Here is a 9755-nt window from a genome sequence, read left to right on the forward strand (position 1 = left end):
CACCCGTGTCCTACTGGCTCCCAGTACAGAGAATTGCACCTCCCTGGCTTGGATGGTATCGTGCACCTGTCTTTGAACACACTGGTTTGGTTCCAATGGGCCAGCCTGGGTCACACGCCCACCCCTGGCATTGGGATTTGAGAACTAACCAGAGGTCACATCCTACAGGAACGGAGTTGGAAAGGACAGAAGCCAAAGGGCCAAGGGTCACTCTCCTAAAGGGAAAGACAGGTTCTGGTGCTGGAAGAAGAGACATGGGGCAGCCAAAAACCCTACCCACGCCCAGGGCTGCTGCTGTCAGTGCTGACAGATCTGCGCCCCCGGGACCTCTGGCAGTCTGGGGGTCAGGCTGACAGCAGGAGCTGTCAGGTGAGCTCCCAGGCCACTCAATTATGTGCTCGGCAAACAAATGTTCGTTTGCAGTAAGTTCTGAACTCGGACTGAGCTCACGCAGGGAGTGCTAATTGGGTAAAGTGGCTTCCAGGAGCCCCTGTGTCAGGAAGTGCCGCAGGCTGACCAAGGCCCCAGGGGCTGTATTTTGAGCCTTGGCTGATTATCAGCTATTTTTTCTTCCTTCCTGCAGACCCTGGGTCACCAGCTGCTTTGTTTTTCTGTCTACTTTGTTTCCTGGAGTTTTTCTTCTCCTCCTAAGTTTGAGGAGGCCTAGAACATCCCTTCCAGCTACTGTTGATACTCTTGAAAACTTGGAACAAAAAAAAATTTTTTTAAGAGTTTTTTAAATTTATTTCAGAGACAGAGAGAGCATGAGTGGAGCAGGAAGAGAGGCAGAGGGAGAGGGAGAAGACTCCCCACTTCCCTACTGAGCAAGGAGCCCGATGCGGGGCTTGATCCCAGGACCCCAGGATCATGACCCGAGCTGAAGGCAGATGCCCAACTGACTGAGCCACCCAGGTGCCCCCAAATTTTCTCCTTCATTAGAGACATACTGAGGACTGGGGATATTCCAAAGACTCAGAAGTCTCCCAGTTTTCTTATGTTCACTATTCCTGATCATCAACCTTTTCAGGTTCCTAACCTTAAGGAGTTCCTGAACCTTCATGACTTCTGTGTCTCCTCTTACATGCACGAAGTGGAACCCCCAGAATCTCTCTCCCGCCCCCACATATGAGCGCTCCTTCATCATGTCATGTAATCCTCCTCTCCTCTGAGGGAGGTTCCCATCTTATGCAATCTAATATCATCCATCAAAGAGGACACCGGGGGCTGGAGAGATGAAGTCGCCTACTTGAATTCACATGACCAATTAGCGACAGCAAGGGACTGAAACCAGGTCAGCCTGACCCTGAAGGCCCGATCTTGACCATGACAAGCTGTCTTCCATGGAGCTCTGCTTCAGAAAGCCCTTTTTCAGCATGGAGGCCTGAGGGCACAGAGTAACAGACCAAACAGGGGGCTACTGGAGCCCCCAGACTCAAGAGTGCCATCTCCACCTCCAGTGGTCGCGGGGATGAGTGATCTCAATCTCCATGTCTGACGGTGCTCCCCTTCCCCACAGCTAACAGCCAGAAGTGGTTATCACAATAGGGGTTTTCTCCCTGTGTTACCCCAGCTGGGGCCTCACCAGAATCACCTCTGCTTGACATAGTTGAGTGTTTCTCAACCTTAATTCATCCATGTACCCTTCTGATGAGTGCAACATTCTTACCACTGTCCCAACATCTGGATTGGTCCCCAGTGGTTTCTTCCCTTCCATTCTGTCTTTCGCATCACTCCATCTCTGAACTTTTTTTTTTTTTTAAGATTTTATGTATTTATTCATGAGAGAAACAGAGAGGCAGAAACACAGGCAGAGGGAGAAGCAGGCTCCACACAGGGAGCCCGATGCATTACTCGATCCCAGGACCCCAGGATCATGCCCTGAGCAGAAGGCAGACACTCAACCGCTGAGCCACCCGGGCGCCCTTGAACTTCACTGCACTTCACTGCCTGTGGCTTGAATTGCAAGAGAAATCCCCTTTTATTTTCTCCATGTATAAAAATATTGTGTGATAGATTTTTAGAATATGCCCACCGACACCTAAAATATTTAACAGCTCAGATGGCATGAGCCCCAGCCAATTAGAATTACTGTGGCTCTTCCCAGCACACTGCCGACTACCACCAGAACACTTGCCCATCCAGCCAGGGGTCCCTGCGGTACTTCCTGAGGGCCTCTCTCCCACCATCACAGATAAGGATAACTGAAGTAGGTCCTAGTGTTTCTGCAAATGTTGCCACAAAACTCCACCAGCTAAGGAAGAAGCAAAAATGGAGGTTGCATAATTCTCTTTTCTTTTACATAAAACTTCCTTCCTGACCCATTTCTTCTTATACAATGGAAGAGAATTTTGAACCATGAGCAACAACAGCCAAGTGGGCCACCGGGTGTCAGAACGAGGATCTATTGTCTCTCAAGTTTCTATCAGGTGGCATCGCCCTACTACTCATCTCAAAATCCAACAATTAGGAAACTTAGCAGGTACCTATCCAGCAGCCACCCACTTAGTCCTCCCAAAGGAAGCTTTTGAAGTCATAAGGGCGTGGGGCACTTGGTTTCATAATCCATGAACATTGACCCAGTCCTGGAAGAAGCAGCCAACACCCAAGCCTGAATACTTCTGCTCCTGCTTTCATTAGACGAGGAGTGTACTGACATGGCAGGGAACTTAGGGGCCCGGGCCCCTCCTGAGAACACAGCTCCCAGTGTAGAGCCTTCAGGTCACATCAGAAGTGAGGAGCACCGCTCGGCCCAGTAACACAGAAGGGCCCCAAAGAGAGAGGAAGAAGCTGAAGGAAGGTAAAAAGTTTTATGGAAAAAAAAAAAAAAAAAAGTTTTATGGATATGATGCAGTCACTGAAAGGATTTATTGTTAAGTGCATGTGAAGACCCCTCTGATGATTCCCAGAAATAAGTGGAAGGTTTTCACAAGGACCACTTCTACAACTGGAAGATTCAGAGAGGAGGAAAAAAAAAAACCCCCACAAATAAGAACAGTGAAACGGATGCTATATTTTGGTTCACAAAAAAATAAGGCATATACTGTTTAATCAAATCGTGTGGAGAAAAAAAAAAAATTGTGTGGAGAGCCTGTGGGTCAGCGTTACCCAGAATGTAAAGGTGAGCTTCCATCCGACTAGTCCTCCTACAAGCACATTAGAAGTAAGTTAAGCTATTTCTAGGATTCTGAAGAAGCAGAAAACTGAGCAATCGGCTCTTGAGATCTCTTTAGGATCACTTCAAATCTCCAGCACCTGAGCTGAAAAAGCCCCAGAGCTCCCCAGTATCAACAATTTCTGGGGGATCCCTGGGTGGCGCAGCGGTTTGGCGCCTGCCTTTGGCCTAGGGCGCGATCCTGGAGACCCGGGATCGAGTCCCAAGTCGGGCTCCCGGTGCATGGAGCCTGCTTCTCCCTCTGCCTGTGTCTCCGCCTCTCTCTCTCTCACTGTGTCCCTATCATAAATAAATAAAAATTTAAAAAAATTAAAAAAAAAAACAATTTCTGGATTTAATCACTCTTGGTGCTCTGAGTGCCAGCTCCTGAGTGCCCTCCAGCCATGCGTGCGACACCCCGCCTCCCTCTCAGTTCTGGGAGAGAACCCACTGGAGGGACAAAGAAATGGATCCTAAGAGTACAGGCCGGCTGAAACAACCCAAAGCTCCAACCACAGGAGCTGGGTGGAGCTTTGGTTACGTGCGCTATGGTATGTCCACTAAATGGAGTACTAAGTAGCGTATATAAAGATGAGCCAGAGAGGCAGAGATGGGTTGTCACCTAATGGAAGCCAGGGTAGGAAGGTGAGCACAAAGGCTACTGTTAAAAAATACGTGAACTACTATCACCAGATACATGGTTGCCTTTGGAGGAGGAACATGAGGTGAGGGGTCAAGAGTAGGAGGAAGTGGGATCCCTGGGTGGCACAGCGGTTTGGCGCCTGCCTTTGGCCCAGGGCGCGATCCTGGAGATCCGGGATCGAATCCCACGTCGGGCTCCCGGTGCATGGAGCCTGCTTCTCCCTCTGCCTATGTCTCTGCCTCTCTCTCTCTCTCTCTGTATGACTATCATAAATAAATAAAAATAAAAAAAAAAAAAAAGAGTAGGAGGAAGTGTGTCTTTATAAAGGATTTTGGGTAGCAGTGATCCAGAGTCACTCTGACACATTTCTAAGGAGGAAGAAGGGAGAGGAGAAGCTGCCCACACAAAACCATTAGGGAACCAGTTTCAGCTTCACTGAAGATGCCCCAGAGGAGGCCGAGGTGGGCTTCACATCCACACCCCGAGGAACCCGCAGAGATGTCTGGTCCCACAGTCTCTTCAGCACCGGCTCCCAGGAGCTCCTAAGCTGGCCTCCCCCAAACACACGGTTGGCTCTGCGGGCTCGGCGCATGCCTTCTCCTTTCTCCACACACCGAACTTCAATCCCCCCCGCCTTTAAAGCCATTAGATGGAAACTTTCGTCTTCAGCGACCTCCCAGTAAACTAGTAAATCTCTGTGTGTGGTGGGTATCATTCCGCTACCCTGGAGCCTAAGAACTGCCACATTGATTAGTTGTTCCACAGAAAATGGAATCTGTCTGAACCCAGCCACCCTGCCCCTGTCCCTCCTTGGGATCATCGGAGAACTCTAGAGTTCTAAAGTTTCTGGGATGCAGGAACATTGAGCAGGGCCCCTAGAGGCATCATGGTAGCCATCCCCATCTCCCCGCCCAGCGTCCTGGTCCCGGCTCCACCTGCAGACTCCTCTGGTGGTTTCACCACCTCCAGGCCATGTCAGGCCCAGGGCATTCCCCCTTGGCGCCCAGACCTCACCCCAAGGACTCTACCACTTCTTGCACTTGCTTCATCCTGGGTGTATCACAGGTCAGGATGCTGGATGGTGAGGGGCACACAGGTCCTCAGGATTCAAGACCTGCCACCTCCTCTCTGCCATCAGAGCCAGGCCACTCCCTTCCCTTCAGAATGCACTTCCCATCCCCTTTTTACAGCTCCTTGCATTCCAGAACGAATATTTCCAACTTAAAACACAATAGAACAGAACACTGCCCCCTCCCTTGTTATCACAGGGCACGATAATCTGAACCTCAGAACACACGGCCCATTTGTCCTGCCTGGGATGGGGAGGGAGAAGTCACCCACACCACAGAAAACCTCCCCGTGGTCATTATCAACTCACTACTCTGTTACACCCTCCCCTCAATAAATCTTTGTGTTTTATAAAGGGGACGTATTTTCCATAAATAAATAGGGATATTTTCAAAGGGAAGGAAGGGTACTTCTTAGCCAGGATAGCCGAAATCCATTTTCCTAGATTTATGGAGAGTAATTGTCACAGTAAAAGAGCACCTCCCAGAAACAGCGCCCCCCAGAGTAGAGAGGCTTGCGGAGGTTTGGCAGTGAGGCTGGGTACGAAGAGCATCCTCGGGCCTCCTGGCCAGGACAGACCTCTGAGAGGGTCTTCCTCTGACGGAGGAAGGTCTTCGGTGGGAGCACAAACCCAAGGGGTCAATTAATCCAGAGTGGGACCCAGGCTGGTATTTTTAAAGCTCCTCAGGTGCATCCCATGTGCAGACGGGACTGAGAGCTGGTCCCATGCGGCCTGAGCCTATAAATTTCGTCAGTGCTACAAACTGGCTTCTAAGTCCCAACCTGTATCACCGTAGCGTGTCCTCAAATAAACTTGCTCTGCATGTTCTCTGCGTATTCAAGCTCCACACAGTCTCCAGAAAAATACGTTTATTATTATTTTTTAAAGATTTTATTAATGTAGTTGAGAGAGGGAGGAGGACAGAAGCAGAGGGAGAAGCAGACTCCCACTGAGCGGGGAGGCCTACTTGGGGCTCAATCCCAGGACCCTGAGATCATGATCTGAGCCCGAGGCAGATGCTTAACTGACTGAGCCACCAGGTGCCCCTAGACCAACACATTTGGATGCCAATGTCCCCTTTTAGCGTCAGGGCTCTTCCTGCTCCTGGGTCACCCCGCAGTAACAGGTATCGGAAGCGGAGCCCCCAGTCACCCTCACCCACTGATTGACAGAGACTCTCTGGCCCAGCCTGCTAGCCCCGTGGCTGCGAAGTGGGGGACTTGGGCCTGGGCCATTCCCTCTGTCCGTCAGGCCCCTCTGTCGGTCAGCTCCCAGCAGAGGCAGGGTTACTAAATGTGGGCTGTGTCCCCTCATGTCTGTACTACCACCTTCTGGGTCTCTGGGTTCCCAGGAGGGTATTGAGAGTGACTATGCAACTTTCATTTTTGGTCCTTATTATTTCTTCTCTTTTTTTTTTTTTTAAGATTTTATTTAGTTATTCCTGAGTCACTCACACACACACACACACACACAGAGAGAGAGAGAGAGAGAGAGAGAGATTGAGAGAGGCAGAGGGAGAAGCAGGCTCCATGCAGGTAGCCTGAGGTGGGACTCGACCCCGGGACTCCAGGATCACGCCCTGAGCCAAAGGCAGATGCTGAACCACTGAGCCACCCAGGTGCCCCTGTTTCTTTTTTTTTTTTTTTTTCTTACATAAGTAAGACATGAATACAGTGTTTCATTTGTTTCAAATACTATAGAAGACTACAGAGCAATGCTGAAACCCGGCACCATCCCTCCCACGGCCACTTTCCTCCCCAGAGGCCACACTGCCCACCACTTGCAAGGCCCCTTTCTAGGCACTGATGTCATATGTAGTACATGGATCCATGCACCTATGTCACTTTTTATTTCTCATTTTATAGATATTATTTTGCAACGTTTAAGACTTGATTTTAACTTGGTTTTTCACTTGGAAACCTTTCACGTTATGTTGTATGGACGGGGGAGCTCATCCACATACACGCATACACATCACACACGCTCGCATAGATACCCTCATAGCCTACATTGTGACCTTCACACAAAAGATACTGTCCTGCATACGTGATTCTGCAGTTTGATTTTTCAGACCCTAGAAACCTCAGCACAGACATAGCTCCCTCATTATTAACAGCTGCATCCTGTTCCATCATTTGGATGCGCCAAAATGTATTAACCAGAAGCCCACTGAAGAACATTCTTACTCCATACACACCTGTCACCTGTCTTCGGTGGAGCCTCACGTTTTGTGGAGGAATCACGAAACCAGCGGTTGCCGTGTGGAGACAGGACGCAGGGCCCAAGAGGGTGGAGGGAGGGCCCCTGGGCAGCTGTTTCCACTTGATTCACCTAGAGATTTTGCTCTATAGTTCCTGTCAGCTCAGATCTTTATTTTCCAGCTTCAGCTCCTTTCAGGTTTATCTCAAGCACCTCCGGGCCAGTCACTCCCAGTGGCAGCTCCACACGCCTGTGCCTATCGGTCGTCTCCGGGTGGGCCCAGCTGTCCTTTCCCCCGCAGGTGCTCTGTCCCTGTGATTCACTGCCTGTCAGCATCTCATCTCAGGTGGAAGGAATGGTTTTTGCAACCGGTTGCACCTGGACGTAGCCTCTACTTCCATAGAAGGCAGGTGCTGTACAATTAATTGATAATCTGAGATCAGGAATTTAAGGTTTGGATGCACTGGTAACTCCTTGACCTAGGCGGTTTGCTTTCCTCTAGTCCGGCCTCCCCGGGCAAACAGACCTCGGACCTCAGTTAGTTGTAGGGTCAGTACAGCCAAAGTAAAGTTGTGTTTCCCAAGAAAGGCTTGAAATGGCTTTTAACTTTATTATTTTGTTTCAGCTGCTCCTATTTGGTCACAGAGTCAACTATCCACCAACTGTTTGCCTAGGAGCCTGAATTTCCTGTCATTGAGCATAACTTTTTTTTTTTTTTTAATGTTTTAAATCCCTGCTACTGAACTAGATTCTCATCTTCATTTGGCCCTCAATTCATCCCATTCCACTCTTTTGTGATCTTCTCCTGCCTACCCCTGCCTCCTCTCCAGCCTGGAGCCCATGCCTGGCTGTTTCAGCCACGTGTCAGAGTCTAGAGTCCCCTGTCCCTCGGGCTCTCACTGTGCCTCCTGGGCTTGCCCGGAAGCACCCCCCACGTCTGTCCCTACCACCCAGGCATTCATCCTGAAGATGTGCCCCTCCTTCTCCCCAAGGTCAACCCCACTGCCTGCCCTCTGTCCCCTGCCCTCAGTTCTAGTCTGTGACATTGCTCCATCAGCCACCCTCTTTTTCACTTATATTTCCCCCCTTCAACTGCTTGCTTTCTCTGCAAAAACAAATTTTAAAAATGTCCTCAAGGCTCCCTCATACTAAAGACTTTTCTCAACCCTGCTATTTCCTTAAACTATCGCCCTATTGTCACTTCCCCTTCTGCCGAAGTTCTTTAGAGGTTAGTCTGCACTGTTTTTCTCCACTTCCTTACTGCCAATCACTACTCTACATAAGTAACAAATGAAGCACAAAAGCAATACCCGCACATGGTACAGATTCAGTGAAGAAGGTATGGCATGGAAAATAAAGCCTGTGTCCAGGAGGGAGAGATGAACGAGCAGAGCACAGAGGATTCTTAGGGCAGGGAAACTACTCTGCATGGTGGATATAAGTCATTACGCATCTGTTCAAACCCACAGAACGTATAACATCAAGAGAAAACCCTAATGTAAACTATGGGCTTTGGGTGATTATGACTTGTTTATGGAAGTTCCCCGGTTGTAACACGTCTCACTCCGGTGGGGGATGTTGATAATGCCCAGGTTGCGCGTATGTAAGGGCAGGGAGTATATGTAAGAAATCTCTGTACCTTCCACTCACTTTTTCTGTGAAATTAAAACTGCTCTTAAAAAGTAAAATATAGTTTAAGGGGCACTTGGGTGGCTCAGTCTGTTACGCATCTGCTTTCGGCTCAGGTCATGATCTCGGGGTCCTGGGATTGAGCCCCATGTCCTGCTCCTTGTTCGGGGAGGGGTATGCTTCTCCCTCTCCCTGCCTGTGTCCACTCTCTGTCTCTGTCTCTGTCTCTCAAATAAATAACATATTTTTTAAAAAAGTAAAATCTAGTTTGAAAAACACATACCTGAAATTTATATAATGTTAAATGTTAACTCTACAAAAAAAAAACCTTCTGAGGAAGTATCATAAATAAAGTAGGGCTCATAGTCAACTCTGGAGGCAGAAGGTAGAGCAAACTGGTCTTTTCCCCTTATAGATGGCACAAGGAAGCAAGGAAACAACCCTGATTCACACATATACATATATACACTCCACATGTGTACACACACACACACACACACACACACTCATATTGCCCCATCCCTTCCAGCTGTATGCTCTGAGGATCTTTGAGCTGAAGGCTGACCATATCCTCAGTTGATCCCAAGTGAGCAGCTTACCAGAAGTCTTATTCTGACCTGCAAATGATGCTGGAATAGTTGACTCTCAAGCCTCGCTCTGGTATGTGGGGTGAGGTCCAAGGTGCCTAGGCCTTTGTATTGGTTCTCCATTGCAGTGCAACAAATCACCCTAAAACGTATCCACCTAAAACAACAGGCATTCTCTTATCTCATACATTTTTTGAGAGTCAGAAAGCCAGAAACAACTGGGTGGTTCTGGCTCAGGGACTGTCATAAGATTGCAGTTAAGACGTTGGCTGAATTGTAGTCATCAGGGGCTCTGGGCAGGTTGACTGGGTCTGGAGGATCTCCTTTCAAGATAGCCTATTCAATAGCTGTTGACTAGAGACCTTGGCTCTTTACCACATGGACCCCTACATGCGGCTACTTGAGTGTCCTCACACTATAGCAGCTGGCTCCCCCTAGAGTAAGAGATCCGAGGAAGAGTAAGATAGAAGCCACATA

This window comes from Canis lupus, chromosome 3 (genome assembly GCF_011100685.1).
Source record: "Canis lupus familiaris isolate Mischka breed German Shepherd chromosome 3, alternate assembly UU_Cfam_GSD_1.0, whole genome shotgun sequence".
NCBI lineage: Eukaryota > Metazoa > Chordata > Mammalia > Carnivora > Canidae > Canis > Canis lupus.